Genomic DNA, 19,735 nt, shown 5'->3' on the forward strand with positions numbered 1-19,735 from the left:
CAACATTACAGAGATGGTATGATTATCTTAGAATTCAAACTGAATGAAATACTTGCTCTGTGGAATCATATTAATATTAAAGCAGTATAATTATTAAGCCGGATTCATAAGGATTCACTTGCATACAATCTTTTCCTTCCTATTACTGAGGCTAGATGAACATTTCCACAAAGAAAATAACTAGAGTAAACATTTGTATAAGAAATCCCTTACATCCGACATTTATACAAACAGAGTAAGCAACTTAAATTTCATGCCTGCCTTCCCTAGAACAGTAAATATTTTTCTATTCACCTCATCTGAATATAACTGGTACCAAGGTGCAACAGCCATATAATAGAGCCACTGAAATTCTACAGAAAGTGGCCTTCATTGAATACTCATAGAGAGTCATCAGGTGCCTTTATATATTTAGAAGTGGATATATTTTTCTCTTCCTCAAATTGGTGCCTTTTAATATGTTGGACAATTTTCATTGACCATGAATGTGGATTATAGAGGTCTAATTCAGTGAGAGACCCTAGTTAGGAAGCCCTTGATGGCTAAAGTAATAGTCATTTGATGTATAAGAATCAAATGGAATTCTCATTTCTTGGTTAGAATTTGAAAGATGTGTAATGAAAAATAACCCATCCGCTTTACTTGTACATAGAACTGTTTGTGAGGATAGCTACCTAGACTAGGGTGACAAACTCAAGGCCTACAGGCCAGAATTGGCCTGAGGAGTGCTTAGAACCCATGGGGCTGGCCTGGAAACAGCTAGTGAAAATGGAGGGCTCTGTTTTCACTGGCAGAGGGCTGCAGGGGGCCATCCAGGCCAAAAATGTAGCATGGGGGGCAGCATGCATTCCCCAAGCTCCATTTTTGCTGGCAGGGGACTATCAAGACCAAAAACAAAACAAAAGAAGAAATGTTTCCCCTTTTGCATTTGAGCATGCAAGAAGGAACAGGAAAGGAGAACAGGAAGGGGGAGAGACAAAGAGAAAGAAAGAAAGATGGGAAGAGAGCAAGGAAGGAAAAATAAGGAAAGAGAGGAAGGAAGAAGAAAGAAGACTGAAGGGGAAAAGAAAAAGAAGAAAAGGAAGGAGATTATGAGAGTGAGTGAGGGTCTCAGGGAAGTCCTGCCTTAGCACTTGGTCACCATAATGTCAATGGTCACCATGGCCACACCTCCTTCTATGCCCACCATGGCCATGCCCCACCCCCCGGCCTTCTGAGGTTAAAAACAACCCTGATGGGGCCCTCAATGAAATTGTGTTTGACACCTCTGACCTACACTGTCTACAAACTTCAATTAGATTAAGGTACAATAACCCATATTCCAGCAAGCATCACTCCATACTTGCACTATTCAAGATGAACTTCTGGGGGTATCCTTACCCTTTATTAGATTGTGAGGGCTAAATGTCCTAGAATAAGGTGGCTCCAAGAACTATGTCCTCTTCATGTCTTTGGCAGGACCCTTAGACAAAAGGATTCCCCCCCAAAAAATTCTATTCTCACAGTGTTTTCTTTAGCCGAAGTCATTGGAGTGATTGGCGTAAAGGGTATGAGAAATTTAGCAAGTGAACTATTTTCAGTACATCTCATATACTTTAGGGCAAAGACTTTGGCTGGCTGCATAAAGAAAGAGAAACTGCTATACCTGTGAATAAATACCAATGACTGGTACTGGGAATATCCTGTTGAATTCAAACACATCTAAGAAATTCATCTAATAAGCAAGTTGCTTAAGAGTTTGGCATGACTTTGCTCTACTTGTGTTTCCTACATCTCATTACTTCCAACTTTTCTACCATCCCCATACTGAATTTGACCTATGGAACTTGTAGATTAAATGAAAGAATTAGATAGTAACACTCCTGTGGCTCATTTATTGTTGATGGTGAGTCAGTCAAATTCTGTTTTCACACTGTTTCCTGTTTCCCCATCTGTGTGAATTCATGACCCAGTTTTTTATATGTTCCACGCTGTTACATTTTCCCCTTGGAGTTTAATTGCTTCTGTTTCACGTTTGGGTGTTAAAAACCTGACAAAGCCTGCACAATTCCCTTCAGCTACAGCGCCTATTTATATTGCTATAAACTATGTTTGTAGTGAGATGATTAGTAATAAAGGTGAGAAAATTAAAGAGAAATTAGCGGCTCTTTATATAGAATCTGGTTACCGCCCAAGTCTCCCTTCTGAGGCAGTGGGAAACAATTGTGTTGGAATAACCCCATTATTGGACAAGATGACCTACAAGGTCCCTTCCAACTCTGATTATCTGTTATCTGTTATATGACCCATCTCTTTCTGCTGTACAAGAACAGTTATTGTTCTACACTGTAGCTGTTTCCAAGAACTTCTTTAAATCTTTGCGTGACTTGTCTTTACAAGGAAACATCTACCAGATGAATTTATCTTGCAAGATAAAGGTATTAAGTGTCACAAATTCTTACCTAATACCTACTGTATGACAATACTCAGTGATTGGATTAATGTGTACATAGTCGGTGCTTTGGCTATATTCAGAATATTGAACTGAATTAATCCAGCCCACTTCCATTTTTGGTATCTCTCCGCCCCCGCCCCCCGGATTCTTGTTTTCAGTCCTGACACCATGTACTTTCTATTTAAATTTGTTATATATAGCCACATCATGGATAACTATGACAGATCTGCAAATATGACTGAGCTACATTAGGTAAACTAGCTAAATGTCATTTGGTTTTCTTTTTGTAAAATGTTCTATTAAAGATTATAATAAATAAAAATTAATACAAACTACAAAAGGTTAAAAAAAGAGAAAGGGAAAAAGGAAAAATTAAGGGAAAAAATTAAAAGAAGAAAAAAGAAAAGAAAAAGAAGTAATTTCTCCCTTTGTCCCAGCAAGTATATACAATGTTAACAACTTATCACCACCTCTTAAAATACAACAATCTCTTCACCCCAAATCTCACTTCACTCTCTATAAACATACCTAAACATTCTCATCATCCATGCTAATCAGCACCAGAAATAATCACATATCTACAGTATTATAAACCACATTTAATAAACCTACTTAATTTTTTTCTTATATTCATATCTCCTTTTCTATTCTTAAATAAATCTCACAAACCTGATCAATGAAATACCATCAATAACGCCCACAGTAAATGTTACCAGAAATAATAACATAACTATTTTAATCATTTTACAATATAACAAATAACCCCTATATCTTTCCCATATAATTCTTTATCATTAAAAATAAAATGTTAAAATATCATCTTCCAATCCTAATCAGAAAAATATCTATATAAATTTTCAGAAATACAATAGAATTCTTAGCTATAGAGCAAAACCTTTAAAATATCAGAAAATTGCCCAAATTGCCAAAAAGAACAAAAAAGACCAGAGTTGCCTTACTGGTGAAAAATATAGCATATAAATTTAATTAATAAATAACATGACATAACATAACATAAATCACAACCTCTTTTTTAAAAACTTGGTTATATAAATCCACCTGCAGATAATCCTTGATTTACAACAATTCATGACTCTTTAATTATTACAGCATTAGCCAGATTCCTTTGTTGCTTCAGTTCACTTAGTTCCATTTCCTACTCATCGCTTCATTACAAGGTCCACATTTAAGTCAATTCCATCCTTGCCCAATTAACCTGTTTGTGTTCCATAGTATCATCTAAATGTCTATGGAGATTCTCAGTCATCCAGGTCATGGTTGTCCCAAAGGTTCTTTTTCAAGAGGCTACTGGACTTACTGGTTTTTATTTGAAGACATTTTGCTTCTCATCCAAGACAAAGAAAAACCAGAAAGTCCAGTTGTCTCTTGAAAAAATCACCTTTGGGATAATATCATCTAGCATTTCATTATTGACAGAAATTTTTAAGAGTATCTTCTGGATCATTTTTCACACATATCTCTCAATGCAGTTATTATTTTTTTGGTGACCTCTAATGTCCAATCCTCAAAATCCCAATTTATCACATTATTCCCCCCCACCACCAAAGAATGTACACATCCTCAGCTTCCTGCAGGAAGGATATTATAATTAATTTCAAATTTTGATTACAAATTATCTTTAATCTATATTGCATTTTTAACTCTAAGCATCCTTTGGTTGTATTCCAGAAAATAATATTTTCTAAATCTTAAAAATGTCTTTAAAATATCTTCTTTCACTCAGGAGGAGATTTACCCAGTGAATACAGTAGACACTTGCCAATCAAAAATGTTTTCATATTTTCAAAACAATAAAAAGATCATTCAAAAAGAGATTAAGAAACAAGGCTTGGTTGAGCTTTTTGTCATTAAAAGGCTGTATTATGGCTGTGAGCTTAGATGGTATCTATCAATTCCCAGCCACAAAAGTTAATTTCCTGAACAGATATTAATTGCAAGGGGAATTTATTGATTGTGCATTGTGGGTAACTGAATGATAGGCCTTTTCTGACTGAGTTTGCAGACTTGTGGAATTACAAACCAGTCAGCCCAACATAATATATGAGATCATTCTAGAATCTAGACCAAATCATAAGACAGTTGATCTCTAAGCAATAAAATAAATCAGTGATTGCAAGAGATCAGCATGCATTTTTCAAAATCAACTCTTGTAAGAGTAGTTTTACTCATTTGATTCATTTTTAAAAAATAAAATAACATCTTTTATATATTCTATGAATACTATAAAAATAATATACCTCAACTTCAACAAAACATTTGCCAAGTTATCACGTGACATTCTATCACCAGTTTACTGGATGACATGTTTATTGAAAAAATACCGGACTTATTTGAAAACTCTTCACAAAGAATGCTTTTCAATAAATCTTCATCAAAATGGAGGGAAATATGAAGAAGGTTATTATTGCACTAATACTTTTTAAATGCCTCAATTAATGACTTAGATAAACATCTGGTGGAAAGCTTGTCAAATTTTAAGATAAGAATTAAAAGATACTATGTACTTCTAAAATGTCAGAAGGCATCTGTGTGACTCCCCACCTCCCAATGATTTCATTGGACTTAGGGCAAGAAATTTATTTATTTTTCAGTATTTATTTTGAATAAGTAAATGTTGACCTTCATAGCAAATAAATAAAACCCAGGATTGTGCAAGAAATGCATTTATTGTTCACTATTTAATTTGAATAAGTAAATGTTGACCTTTTTAACAAATAAGTTTATAAAATAAAAATTCCATTACCCAAAAACCCCAAATGACATCCATAATCATCATAACACCAATAATAATGATCTCAAAACAACTGGAACACTGCTTGAACAGCATCCACCAACACCTGCCTATCCCAGGTCCTTGGAAAGGACTTGATAGGTGAACAAAAATGCCAAATCCAACCTAAACAATTTGCTGACTGTGCAACAAACCATAATAAAATATCTTCTCAATGAAAAATGATCATAAAATTTATGGGAAGGATGAGCTTGCTTACATCATTCCTGAGATCTGGGTTTCATTTTCATTTTGGACAATAGTTACCTTCATTCATTCAGAAAACAAAACAATAAATAGTATCTCCTTACCTTAACATAAGTTCTTTTAAAACTGTTCTTAAATTGCTACAGCTTAAACACTGGCAGATTTAAATGTATTTAATTTTCCCTTTCCCAGAATAACCATATTGGGACAGCCCTGGCTCTTGGTTCCTGCTACAGAGTATGTCAGGTCATATAGTCAGGGAGGGGTATTGTTGGTGGTTTGCATAGAAGCCTTGTGTCCTCTTTCAGTCTTGCAAGGTTTGGAAGACTGGAAGTATTAACTCTAATCTTATTGTAGGGTTATATTAACAGAATTTTACAAGTCTGGAAGAACATCTCTCCCTACTTATCTCAATAGTCTAAGGAACTAGGTAGGAGCTCTTCTGAGATGCTTGCCATGCCCCTGGTCCTTCTCTGGATTCAGGCCCCTCTTTATCTGTTGTCTAATTTGCAGCTCTTCCTCCTGTCTCCAAAGGTCATTCCCACATTCTGTAATATCTCTTGCCGTGGTTTCTTTTCTTTCAAAAGGCAAGGTGTTAAATGACAAAATAGCAATATTAAAAACTCACTCAGGCCTCTGGTATCATTATGTTGCTTTTTATTCAACATCTATCAAGGTGTTTGGCAAAGGAAGTCACTCCCTGATATCCCTCTGTAAATTTTTCATGACATTCCTGGAAGTCAGAAACATATGTTTTGAGAAGCCCTGCTTTAGCAATAGCACTTAGACTTATATACCGCTTCACAGTGCTTTACAGCCCTCCCTAAGCGATTTACAGAGTCAGCATATTTCCCCCAACAATCTGGGTCCTCATTTTACCCACCTCAGAAAGATGGAAGACTGAGTCAACCTTGAGCCTGGTGAGATTTGAACTGCCAAATTGCAGGCAACCGGCAGTAAGTAGAAGTAGCCTGCAGTACTGCATCCTAACCACTGTGCCACCACAGCTCTTAAGATAGAAACAAGAAGATAGAAACAAAATTTCAGATGTTCTTGATACGTTAGAGAAATAAGACTAAACCAAATTTAATAGAGACAAATGCAAAGTTCTTCATGTAGGAAAAAGAAATAACATGTACAGGTAAAACATGTGGGACTAGTTTGATTGAATGCAAGGTTGAATGCAATTTTAGGCTACATTAGTCAAAGTATAATATCTAAATTACGGCATATCTGTGTCTCTGTCTGTATGTAAAATAGTCACCCATCTGGGGAGATCTCAGAGCTAAAATGAACACAGATGCCAGAATTATGGCAACATTTAAATATTTGTTTAATTAGCAAAAGAAACACAGGGAAGATCTCATCCCAATCAGCCATGTCAGATAGTGGTGGGAGAAGCACTTTGTCATAGCATGTTGGCAACTATAGGTTCTGTAGCACCCTGATTTATACTGTCAACCCTCTGGTGCCATGATGATTGATCATGAGACCGATGTTCATTTTTTTAAAAAAGCATGTGTGTAGCAACAAGTAGCTCCATGCAGTTGATGGGAAGAAGAAGAACAAGCTAGTTATAGGAAAGCAAAGAATTAATTACATTGATAGCAAGACTGAAAAACTATAAGCATTGAAAAGGGAAGCCCACAGATGGATTATCTCATGGGCCTGGCAGCCTAAATGGCAGAAGGACTTTCTTGGAAGAAATGGCAGGAAGAGACTAGCTTCTGTAGTAAAGAAATTCAGATGCTGGTCAGCCTAGCAAAATAATTTTTTACATCATGGGAAATAATTGTTTAATTATAGTCAGTACAGACAACTCCCCGCTCCATTTATGGAAATGTACAATTCTGGGCATCCCATTTTAAATAAGTTTCAGAGACATTACAAAATTGGAAAGAAGATGCTGTATGTTTTAACAAAAGAATATTCTAGGAAATGGATATGTTTATCCCTGAGACAAGAAGACAAAAAGGTGATAGGATAGCATTTTCCAAAAACCTGAAGGAGTGCATTCAGAAAAATGATTGGGACCCAGTCCGAGATCTGGAAGTTCAACACATGGAATAATGGATTTGGTTTACAGGAAGACAGTAAGTGTTAAGTATGGTCGGTGGGTCCCATAATATGAGGCTTGAGTAGTGAACAAACAGCTCTTTATTTAACAGGAAGAATTCTGAGACAAAAACCCTAGCACGCGGCAGCTCTTCTTATAGAGCTGGCCGCGGCTAGGCAGCTAATGACAGTTCTTTGAGTTTGCCGCGCTTGGTTTTAGCCAATTGCGGCAAACCCTATACGAGCCAATCAGGGGTGTTTAAGGCGTCCAATCATGGTCCGGCTTTTCTGGACCAATAGGAATGCAGGTCTTCAAGCTGGCTAATATGGAACACCCCGCCCCTCTTGGTTCCGTCCAAGGGGCGGGGTGATGTAGTCACATAAGTAGGCGGGTCTACGGACCTGCCTACTTGACTTGCGTGGTTCATAATGTCTCTGGTCGTCGTCAGGTTCAGACGGGCTCCGTGTCACTCTCAAACTTCTCGATGGAACCCCCTGGAAGGGTGAGCCGGGCCTAAAGCTGCGACTCCCGCCTGGTGTATCCAGGTTGGTCGAGTCGTTTGCTCTGTTGCTCCTGCCTGGATTCTCTGGGCTGGTTGAGCTTGTCCGGCTGCTGCTTCCAGGTGAAGCACCCGTCTGCCACGGTTCCCTGTTTGCAGGTAAGTATTGTTGGTTTAATGTTTGATTTTTTATTTAATGTGTGTGTGGGGTGTTCTGCTTGGGCAGGTACCAGTTCTTTTTCTAAGTTTGAGGTTTCCCCCCTCCCCCTCTGATTCCTTGGTTAGAGTTTGTGAGGGGAAGGGTGGCCAGCCTGGACCTTAGCTGGTCAATATGCCGTTTCCAACTCCTCCCGTCGGTGGTCTCAAGTCGGTAGGAACGAGGGCCAGTGATTTGGATGATTTTTGCAGGAAGCCATAGTGGGTCCCCGGTAAAGTTTTTGGCGAAGACAGTGTCTCCTACATTGAAGGCGCGGTATCGGCTACTCGATCCCGGGGGTTTCTCTGGAGTGTAAGTAGGGTGCAGATGATCTAGGGATGACCAGAGCCTTCTGCCCACGAGTAATTCAGCTGGGCTCTTGTTGGTAGTTGTGTTGGGCGTGATGTGTTGCATTAGAAGCATTTTGTTGATTTTCTCGTGGATGTCGCCATGTTCAATCTTTTGGAGAGTTTTTTTGGTGAATTGAACTATGCATTCAGCTCGCCCATTCGCTGCCGGGTGAGCAGGCGATGTCAATGCGTGTCAGATGCCATGGTCTGCCAAGTATTGCTCGAAGGCCACTGCGGTAAATTGGGGTCCATTGTCAGATACTATCCGCATCTGGCAGACCATGCGTGGCAAAAAGTTTGTTTAATTTCTTGATGACAGCTTCCATGGTGGTTGTTTTCATTTTGCTTACTTCGAGCCAATTTGAGTAAGCATCAACAGTGATCAAAAAGATATGCCCTTTGGTTGGCCCTGCAAAGTCAATATGGATGTGCCACCAGGGGCCTCTGGGGGTTTCCCATTCTAGCGAAGGAGCTGTTGGGGGAGCCGAGCGAGTCTCTTGGCATCTGCTGCAAGCGGTGACCCAAGTTTCAATTTGTTTGTCCATTCCTGGCCACCAAACGTAGCTTCTGGCCAGGGCTTTCATTCGTACAATGCCCGGGTGCCCGTCGTGCAGCAAGTTTAAAACTTTTTTTTGTAATGTTTCTGGTATAACCACCTGGTCTCCCCAAAGGATACACCCCCTTTGTGAAAAAAGTTCAGTTTGCCGGTTTTTAAACGGTTTTAAAAGTTCATTTTTCTCGGTTTCTGGCCAACCCCTCTCTACCCAGCTGAGGACTCGCGCCAAGCGTTTGTCCCTTCTTGTTTCGCGGGCAATGTCTTGTGCAGTCAATGGTGACGTGGATATGGTTTCTATTTGTAAAATTGATAATGTGGGTGCTGGGTCGTCTTGCACGTCAGGGAGTAGGGATCTGCTTAAAGCATCGGCATGAGAGATAGTCTTGCCAAGTCGATGTATTAATTGGTAATTATAAGCGGCAAGAAATTCAGACCATCTTGTCATCCTAGGTGACAGGATATGTGGAGTGGGTTTGTACCCAGCCAAAATGCCAAGTAGGGGTTTATGGTCCATAATAATTGAAAAAGTCCTACCATAAATGTATTCGTGGAATCTTTTTACTGCGGAGACGATGGCTAGGGCTTCTTTGTCCAGCTGGCTGTAGTTCCTCTCTGGCTTGGACAGGGTTCTGGAGAAGAATGCAACGGGAGCTTCTGTTCCATTCGGCAAGGTGTGGCTAAGGATTGCCCCAACCCCAAAGGGTGATGCATTGCAAGTAACCGTCAGTGGCAGGGTTTTGTTATACTGAATGAGGACTGCTTCGGAAGTCAAAACGTTTTTTATTTGTTGAAAAGCGTGTTCCTCTCGCCGTCCTCAGATCCAGGATGCCTTTTTATCCAGGAGCCTATGCAAAGGTTCCGCAATGGTCGCCTTCTGGAGAAGGAAAATATTATAGAAATTAATGAGTCCAAGGAATGCTTGGAGTTCCGTTTTATTTTTCGGCCTGGGGGCTTCTTTGATGGCTTTTAATTTTTTGTCAGTAGGGTGAATTCCATGTTTGTCTAGGAGGTATCCCAGGAATTCGACCCTTTCAGTACATAATTGGCACTTCTCTTTTTTTACTTTGAGGCCGGAGTCTTTAAATTTTTGTAGGACTGCTCCAAGTCTTATCTCCAATTGTTTTTTATTGGGGGCTGCTACTAACACGTCGGCGAAATAGGGTACGACTCCTTTAATTCTGTACAGCAGTCTTTCCATTAGGCTTTGGAAAATGCCAGGTGCGACGCTGACTCCAAATTGGAGTCGGTTGCATTTAAATGCCCCTCAATGTGTCACGATTGTTTGACCCTCAGTAGTTTCAGCATCGACCGGCAGTTGTTGATAGGCTTGTGCCAGGTCGAGCTTTGCAAAGATTCTGCCACCCCGCAGTGAGTGTAGGAGATGCTGGACTACTGGCACGGGGTAGGCACTCTGCTGCAGAGCATGCTTGAGGGTGGCCTTGTAGTCTCCACAAATTCTCAGGGAGCCATCTGGTTTGATGGGGGTGACAATGGGTGTTTCCCATCGGGCATGGTCGATGGGTTCTAATACGCCTTGCGCTATGAGCTTATTTAATTGCTCATCTATCTTAGGCTTGAGTGCAAATGGCACTCGGCACGGCTTGAGGTGGATGGGAGCGATGTCAGGGCTAAGATCGAAGGAGATTGGGGACCCCTTGTACTTGCCTAGAGTGTCGTCGAAGACCTCTTGGAAGTCCCGTACGAGTGTTGCTTCCCAATCTTTGTCATCTGTGTGATTGATGCTTGCCATCTCGATCCCTAGCGGTGTGAACCATTGCAATCCGAGTAGGCTGGGGCGGTCCTTATCAACAATTGTAAGTGGTAAAATATTGGTGCGGTTTTTGAAGGAGATTTTGAAGTGTCCGATGCCAGCCACTGGGATACGGTTCCCTTGATAGTCTCTCAGAATCAATTTCTGGTCACTTAGTTCTTGGCGGCGTATGCTGGGTATTAAATGCTTTATGGTCCACCAGGAGACCATGGAGAGGTAGGAGCCAGAATCTACCTCCATGATGCACGGTTGGTTTTTGATACCGACTTCGATGTGTATCTTCCGTGCATCAATTGGTGAAGAGTGAGCGATGATAACTGTTTGATGTGTTTCTTCTCTTCGCGGTGCTTCATTGAATCTTTTGTTGTGGCTGTCACAGCTCCATCGGCTGTCAGTCTGGCGGTCCCGGTTTTTGGTGGGGGTGCCATCTTGCCTTCTTGGGCTGTTTCCTCGACGCCAGGGACTGAGATTTCTTTTATTGCAGCACACTTTGGCGATATGCCCTCGCTTCTCGCAGTATCGGCAAACAGTGTCCAGGAATTTGTATTCAGAACACGGGTGGTTTCCTCCGCAGCCGGCACACTGGTACCCCGACTTATGACCTCGCCGGTCTCGCTGATCGCGTTCTGACTGAAGTCTGTGAATTTCTTCTTCTTCGCTGTCAGAAAGGGATTCGATGTCGCCATGGTGGGTGGTGGCTGCGAGTTTTTCTGGTGTGGTAGTTGCCTCGCTGGTTGATTGGCGATCGGTTCTGTTTGAACGCTGCATTCAGGCCGCTGATTTGCGGGTAGCTTCGGCCACGGTGGCTTCGGCTATGGCGTCGGTGAGGGAGATATCACCCTTGGCCATTAGCCTGCTTTGGAGTGCTGGGTCTTTTAGGCCGAGAACAACCCGGTCTCGCATGGCCTCGTCTAGGTTGGCGAATCCACACAAACCTCCCAGGTCCCTCAGGTCGGCTACGAACTCACCAATGCTCTCGCCCTCGTGCTGGTCTCATTGATAGAAATCATGCCTTCGGATAAGAGTTGGTACGGCTGGAGCGTAGTGGTTTCGGAGGATGGGAGCTAGGTTGTCCCAATCCATTGTCTTGACATCTGTGGGCTTTGCTAGTGCCTTGGCCATTTTGAAGACGGCGGGTCCGCAGTGCGTTAAAAATACCACTCCCTTCTTGCTGCCTGTGGCATCTTTTAAGTTGTTGGATTCCAAAAACATTTGGAATCCATCAATATAGGACTCCCAGTCCTCTCTGACTGGGTTGAATGGAGTTGGTGGCGCGGTGCTGCTGGCCATTTCGCTGGTCGTCTCTGCGCTGTTTGCCACGTGCTGGTTAATCTTGTTGTCTCAGAATCCCACCCTCATCACCAGTGTTAAGTATGGTCGGTGGGTCCCATAAGAATGAGGCTTGAGTAGTGAACAAACAGCTCTTTATTTAACAGGAAGAATTCTGAGACAAAAACCCTAGCGCGCGGCAGCTCTTCTTATAGAGCTGGCTGCGGCTAGGCAGCCAATGACAGTTCTTTGAGTTTGCCGCGCTTGGTTTTAGCCAATTGCGGCAAACCCTATACGAGCCAATCAGGGGTGTTTAAGACGTCCAATCACAGTCCGGCTTTTCTGGACCAATAGGAATACAGGTCTTCAAGCCGGCTAATATGGAACAGTAAGAGTTATCTGATAGTTGAACCAATTACCCAGAGTGGTGAGGTTTTCATTCCTCTTCACTGAATGTGTTCAAAAGCTTGACACTCATTTATCTGGATACTTCAGTTTTGGATTCCTGCAGGGAACAGGAGGCTAGACTTGATTATTTAACTGACCCCCTCTCTATTCTATCATTCTGCATTATTTTATTCCAATTCTTTGCCTCTTTATAAAATGACTAACAATTTGCATTGGGGTCCCTAATTTTTTTTTTTAAAAAAATTGAAAGCAATTTGAGGGAGCCAAGAATAATCTGATCAGGTTGCAGAGCTTTGAGAACAGCACATCTTTTGCATATAAGAATTTGGGATCTAATAAAGCCTGGTAGAGATGCAGGACTGGGATGGGGAATTCCTGCCTAAAACCCTAGAAAACCACTGCCAAACCCTATTTAAGATATTGAACTACAGTGAAACAATGACCTGATTTAGGATGAAGGCTCAGTAAATGATTGCACTGTGGCAAAGCTCCCATTTTGTTCTAGTAGCTCCCTGAGGTCTAATGCTAGATTCCTTGGCAGCCTAGTCCCTTGTAAATGTGTCACTACAAATTCCACAGCAGCACAGTCCTAGCAGTGATTAATCACTGGGCTATTTCCTTTCACTACTTGGCTACATTATCTTTATGTCATTGAACTCTTGAATTTAGTTCAAAATCCAGAAGAAGGAAGCAATGGATAAAGAAAGAGAATGCTAAAGAGAAGGCTTGAACAACATTGCTTTGATATAAGATTTTAGGGTATACCAGACAAGCCTCTGACAGAGTTCAGGTCAATATTTGACAGAAAAGTGGTGCAGTCTGATGTGACCAGAAGGAACATTAAATTTTAGTCTATTTTTTTTTTTTTGTTACCCAAATGCCAGCCAGTCCTGTGATTAAGAAGAGTTGTAGTTGTAAGTGAACTTGATAATAAATCCATTTTTTTTAACCAAACAGATGGATGATGGGCAGGCAAAAAAGCAGAGGAAGCGGGACCAACATCCAACTTCCTGCCAGCTTTTCCTGCTTGTGGGAAGCTGACAGGGTGTGATGGAAATCATAATCAGGTGCCCACAGGAACACTACAACTTTGTGAATAAAACTGATCTGAACATCACGGAACTTTCAATTCCATAGGAGTAATAGGTTCTGAATTTTTATACATTCTTTAGTGGATTTTAGGTACCTTGATTCAAAAATTGTTTTCAGTATAATGTTTGGCCTACCTTGAAGGTACAAACACACAAATAGATATCCACAGAGAGAATTTTAGTGGTATATACATAGTCTAGGAAGGAGAAACTTACATATAGTTTGTTTCCACTTTGACTTATCCCCCCCCTTTTTTTTCTCTATGTGAAACGGCAAGAGATTGCCAGATAACTACTGTGCATCAACCCCAGAAATGCATGAGAAAGAAAGAGAGTCAGCAACGCAGGATGAATCATTTATTATGATCTTGCACCTGTCAAAAGATTGGACAGGTCCTTTCTGGAGCCTGTAGTCCTTCCGAATAAACTTCAAATATACCTAAAAGATGTATAGTCAAACTGAGGTACTCTCAAAGGGATGTATGACTCTGAGGAAGATATATTTGAAAGGGACCCAATGACAATAGTTTGACTATGATTGCAGAAGATTAAAGGAACTTTTTCATAGGCTTCAGAAAAGGCAGGGGGATTGACAACTCTCTTAAGGCAATAAACAAATACATTCTGGTTGTTATATTGCTGAGGAAATCTGTTTCCTGCAGGAGCCCCCACCTCCACCGTCTTGGTTGATGTAAGAAACAGTTTCCTTATTTTGCTCAACCAACAAAACAATGTATCCATAAATTTCTCATTTAAGATGGTAGGATTGATAATGAGATTGCAAAACAGCAAGTGGAAAGAAGCTAGCAATGTTCTTTGCCTCTCCTCTCATTTGGAATGTTAGTTGTGCTTCCAGCTAGACTTAAAGGATAGGATATAAAATGTTAGCATACATCCATGTTGTAGCTCTGAGGTTTGAGCCTGCTTTGTCAGAGGTTGAGGACTTGGTCAATTAGGAAGAGGAGGATTTGGCTCTGAGGTTTGAGCCTGCTTTGTTAGAGAATTTGGAATTGCCTTCCTCCCCAGGACTTTCCTCCTCGGCAGGATCTTCCCCCCCTGATTGTGCCTCAGGTGTCGGCAGATAATCAGGAGAACATATCAGAGCCTCTGACTGAGGATCAAGCCGAGGAATGCTGGCTTGATGCGAGGCAACGGCGCAGGCAAAAGTGTAAATTGCAATGTAAAAGGAAAGGACGAATTAGAGACTGAAATGAGGGACTGACACGCCCCACAGAGAATAAAAGTGGGTGTGTTTGCTTTGAGAATTTGTTCAGGACAACGTGTTATTTTGCGAGAGAAGCTTCAGAATTATCCTGTGTGTGGCGTCAGCTTGTGATTTATGCTTCCTTATCGGACTTGGCAGACAGCTTGCATGAGACTGCCAAGAATGTTTTTGGATTAAGGAATTTAACCCTGTAATTACCGGACTTGCCTGCTTATTTGTGTTTCAGTTGGAAATTTGGACTTATTACTTTGTTTGTCCAGGTGAGACATAACACATCCATATATCGCATAAGCACAAGCATATCCAATGATATGAGGATAGAGCAATATCCCAGCATTTATCCTCCCCAGACTCTTCGGTGTTGGATAGTACTCAAAAGAACAAGAAAGCTTCTTTAGTGAGGGTCCATGACCCAAATTATTATTCAAGCTTTGTAATTGGGCCTCCATCCTGAGATGAACTGGGTAGCTAAAACTTTTTAAAGTTTTTCTTTTTACTTGCTTATCTAGTTGCCCCTGTATTCATAACTTTTATTTGGTGATTACTTGGCTGATAGTTGGGTAAATTAAAAAGTCAAGATGGCCTGATCTGACCATTATTGTTATGGATTCCACTGGGAACGGAGGAAGTTCAGGAATTTCTGCTCTCTTTCTGCCTCATTTCTCTTAAAAAAAGCAAGCAACAATTAAAGTACTGGTAATTTCTGTTGCTAAGTGAGACAAATTGTTAAGTGAGCTTTACCTCATTTTATGACTTTTCTTAATCACAGTTGTTAAGGGCAGTTATTAAATTAGTAACACAGTTGTTAAGTGAATCTGGCTTCGGCCATTGACTTTGCTTGTCAAAAGGTCACAAAAGGATATGAGCCCATGACACTGCAATCATCATAAATATGAGTCAGCTTCTAAGCACCTGAATTTTGATCACCTGACCACGGGGATGCTGCAATGGTTGTGAGAAATGGTGATTAGTCATTTTTTTCCCAGTGTTGTTGAAACTTTGAATGGTCACTAAATGAATTGTTGTAAGTCAAGGACCAGCTGTACCATTTTTGTAACAGTACTCTACACTTTTGATTCTGGGCTGGCCCTGGTTAAGCCCAGCTTTTCAGGGTTTGAATGTTGGAGCTACAGAGCAGCCACCTTATCTAAATGAGTAGGAAGGGCAAATGCCTTAGGGAGAGGTGGTCTGAAAGTAAACTGGCTGGATGACCTGCAGGGCTTTAAAGGTGATAATCAGCATCTTGATTTGCATCTGGAAATCAGACTTTTGGGAGAAGCATGGAAAAATGAAGACATAGCCATGAAAGTGGACCCATGATTGTGGCAAATACTACAGAAGTGGTTCTTTAGAATAGAATAGATAGCATAGAATTCTTCATTGGCCAAGTGCGATTGGACACACAAGTCTTGGTGCAAATGCTCTCAATGTACATAAAAGAAAAGATATATTCATCAAGGATCAAGAATCATAAGGTACAACACTTAATAATAGTCATAGGTACAATAAGCAATCAAATCATACTAGGAAACCGTCAATATAGAATGTAAGGATACAAGCGACAAAGTTACAGTTGTACAGTCACAAGTGGGAGGAGATGGGTGATAAGGAGTGATGAGAAGGTTACAAGTAGTGCAGACTTTGTAAATAGTTGGACAGTGATGAGGCAATTATTTGTTTAACAGAGATTTCTTTAGATAAGGAGACAATGGAAGACCACCCACTTGTGCTCTGGATGGCTGCTCCTCATGAGGAGACCACAGGACAACAGTCTTTCATGGGTTTGATGCACAAGATGGATTTGTGCAGAGATACTTTCCGGCCATGGCTGCCACTTGCTTTTCCAGCAGGAACTGTGAGTCCAAGAGACACCCCCACACACTGTGCACCAGACATTTGTGGGGCAGTGTTTACCTCACCCAGATTTCAATTGTTTTGACTCCAGAGTCCAAACCCCACAATCGCTCCATCTTGGTAGGGTTGAGCTGCAACCAGTTTCTCTCCATCCAAGCCCTTACAACCTCTAGGCACTGAGTGTGCCAATGTAACATTTCTGATTTGTGAGCTACACTGGTTGATTTGGGTGCACTCATAAATTCCCTCATAGAATAGGACTTCTCTGACAGATTATGCTTCTCCAACAATTTCTTCCTATATGTTATGATACAGTTGGCTTCCTCCAAGTTCCATCAATTAAACAATGTCTTCTTGTGAGACCCAGGAACTGGGCCTTCTCTGTCACAGTACCCATTCTCTGGAACACTTTTTAAAAACCCAATATTGCACCCTATCCCTCTTTGAATGAGCTCCTAAAACCTGGTATATCCCAGGCACTGGAATAAAAAAAGGCAATGGACATTTGTTCAATGTTTTGTTTTTTGAATGGTATTTGGGTTTCTTCCAAACTTTTTCTATTTGTTGATGTAGTTCTCTGTTTTATTGTTGTATTTTGTAAACTGTCCGGAATCATGACAGATTGAGCAGTCTAGAAATTTACTGTAAACAAACAAAAAAGTGAAGACGCAATCAAAGTATATCAAAGATTGGCAGTAGTTACGCGAGGAATCTGGTCACAATAAGTAAGCCAGTGCAGGAAAATAATCTAGAGATAGCATCCTTTTTCAGCATCTGGAAACATGGAGATGGCAAATGGAGATGCTTCAGGTTTGCTACTCCTGAGGCTAAAGAAAGGGGCCGCACTGCTTTACTCATTCAGAAACTCTGGGTTTGTTAGAAGAGCAAAATTAAATGCCAAAAAGCTTTTTTGAAACGCAGAATAGGTACATTGTCTGAGGTTAGATAGTCTTTGCAAAACTCCATATATTTTCCCTTCTTTCCATGCATACAGATATGCTTCCTTTCCTAAATATCTCTCTCTAGAGAATTGTGTTCAGTTTGAAATGTTAATATTGTTTGTTTTAGCAGAACCAATATTGTGTTGATTCATTATGTAATATAGTTCTTGATCTTTCTTTAAACTTCTCATAACTATAATGGAAATATTTCTTATGATTTTGTATCTCTGCCTAAATACATATTTGAATCAGATAAATGGTGGCTGAGCATTAAATCTCTTATATGAAGTCAACATATGCAGTAAAAGTTATATTACTGCAAATGGCTTTGACAGTGTCAAAAGATATTAAAGTTTAGGCACTTTTATATGTACATTATATACTTCAATGAATTTTGTCAAATACAACACCACCTTTCTAATTTGTAATTTTTTTTTCAATTTGTTATGCCCAGATTTAGAACATTCTTACTGACTTTGATGTATATAATAATCATAATAAATAAATATGCATTAACCATGTTAATTAATTTGAAGAACAGCATTTCAAAATAAGTTTTTATTTGTTATTGATTTCCCACTTCAAACATGGTATTAGCAATTTCCACATAGGTATAGTAGCTTAACAATTACCATAGATATCAGTTCATCTGCTAATAGTTAATAGTGCTAATAATTTCCATAAATATCAGTTCATCTGCTAATAGTTAGCAAGATTGCTTTGGGAATATTTTATCTTATATGAAAGAGTAGACATCATTTTAAATTTCAGGGGAATATAAAATTGGAGAGGTTGATAATATTTTAAGGAGTAATTTAAGTTGCTTTAAATAAAGCAAATCTTGATAAATGTAAAAGTTTCAGAATCTAACACTAAATAAAACAAACACACAAAAAGACACCAAGTAAGTAAAATCAATCTATCCTGTGCTTCCCCGAAAATATGACTGGGTCTTATTTTATTTTGACACCCCCCCCCAAAAATGGCTAGGGCTTCTTTTCAGGTGGATCTATTTATTGACTCACCTTGCGGCAGCAGCACCAACAGCCCCATCCAGCAGGAGCCCACTGCCGGCCCACTTCTGCCGCCACTTGCTGTTGCTTGCATGTGTCACCCATGGCCTTCATTTTGTCTGGGGTGGGCAGGGCCTTAATTAGGGCTAATTTGGGGGTCAGGACTTAATTTTATCCTCTACATTCAAAAATATGATAGGGCTTTTTTTCAGGGTGCTTCATATTTTCAGGGAAACATGGTGCTAGCAATTTCCACACGATATGCCCTTAAAATGTTAGTTATTTTCTCCTTGTCATGAGTAACATGTATTAATGTGCCCTAAAATCAATGAAATGGATTCCCACGTAAGGCTGAGCTGTGATTTAAACACGGCTTGTTAAATAAGTCAGTAGGTCAGCTTTGCACCAACAAACCAAAATAGCCACAATCTTTGAGCTGGGATTTTATGATACTGTATATTTTTGGGGTACTGGAGAAGGTTGAGAAGACCATTTATGCAAGACCATTAAGACTTTTTAAAAACAAAACTCTATATAGGTGGGCCTCAACTTATAACCATTCATGAAGCAACAATTCAAAGTTACAAAGGCACTGAAAAAAAAAATCTTATAACAGGCCCTCGCACTTACTGTGATTGCAGCATTCCCAAAGTCATGTGAAAAAAAATCCAGGTGCTTGGTACCCAGCATGTATTGACAATGGTTGCAGCAACTCAGAATCATGTGATCACCATTTGTGACCACCCCAGCTGGCTTCCGACAAGCACAATCAATGGGGGAAGCTGGATTTGCTTAAAGACTGCATGAGTCACTTAACAACTGTAGTAATTCACTTAACAATTGTGGCAAAAATACTCAAGAAATTGGGTGTGACTCTTACAGCTGCCATCTTAAGCAATGGAAATTCTTGTCCCAGTTGTGGTTGTTGAGGATTACCAAATAATTAAAGGAGCTGTCTATGGTGCTGAAGTAAAATTCTTCACTTTGGAATAGTGCAAAATAGTTCCTATTTGTAGGAGAAAAATTGGCAAAGTTAGGGGAAAGAATAAAAAGAGGGATCAGCTTAGAGTTATT

The 19,735-nt window shown here is 40.2% G+C and overlaps 1 long non-coding RNA gene across 2 annotated transcripts in view; it reads right to left on the minus strand.

The window, feature by feature from the left end:
- LOC148126876 (uncharacterized) overlaps positions 1-19,735 on the minus strand; it is an 85,788-nt gene that overhangs the window by 43,424 nt on the left and 22,629 nt on the right. The window contains exon 2 of one of the 2 annotated variants that reach the window (XR_015741663.1): positions 6,061-6,165. The exons of the other annotated variant lie outside the window; for it this stretch is intronic. This is a non-coding gene — a long non-coding RNA (uncharacterized LOC148126876). The remainder of the gene's footprint in view (positions 1-6,060; positions 6,166-19,735) is intronic. 2 annotated transcript variants of the gene reach the window in all.

The sequence above is a fragment of the Pseudonaja textilis genome, chromosome 2 (genome assembly GCF_049901715.1).
Source record: "Pseudonaja textilis isolate UNSWEBS1 chromosome 2, rPseTex1.2, whole genome shotgun sequence".
NCBI classification, from domain to species: Eukaryota; Metazoa; Chordata; class Lepidosauria; order Squamata; family Elapidae; genus Pseudonaja; species Pseudonaja textilis.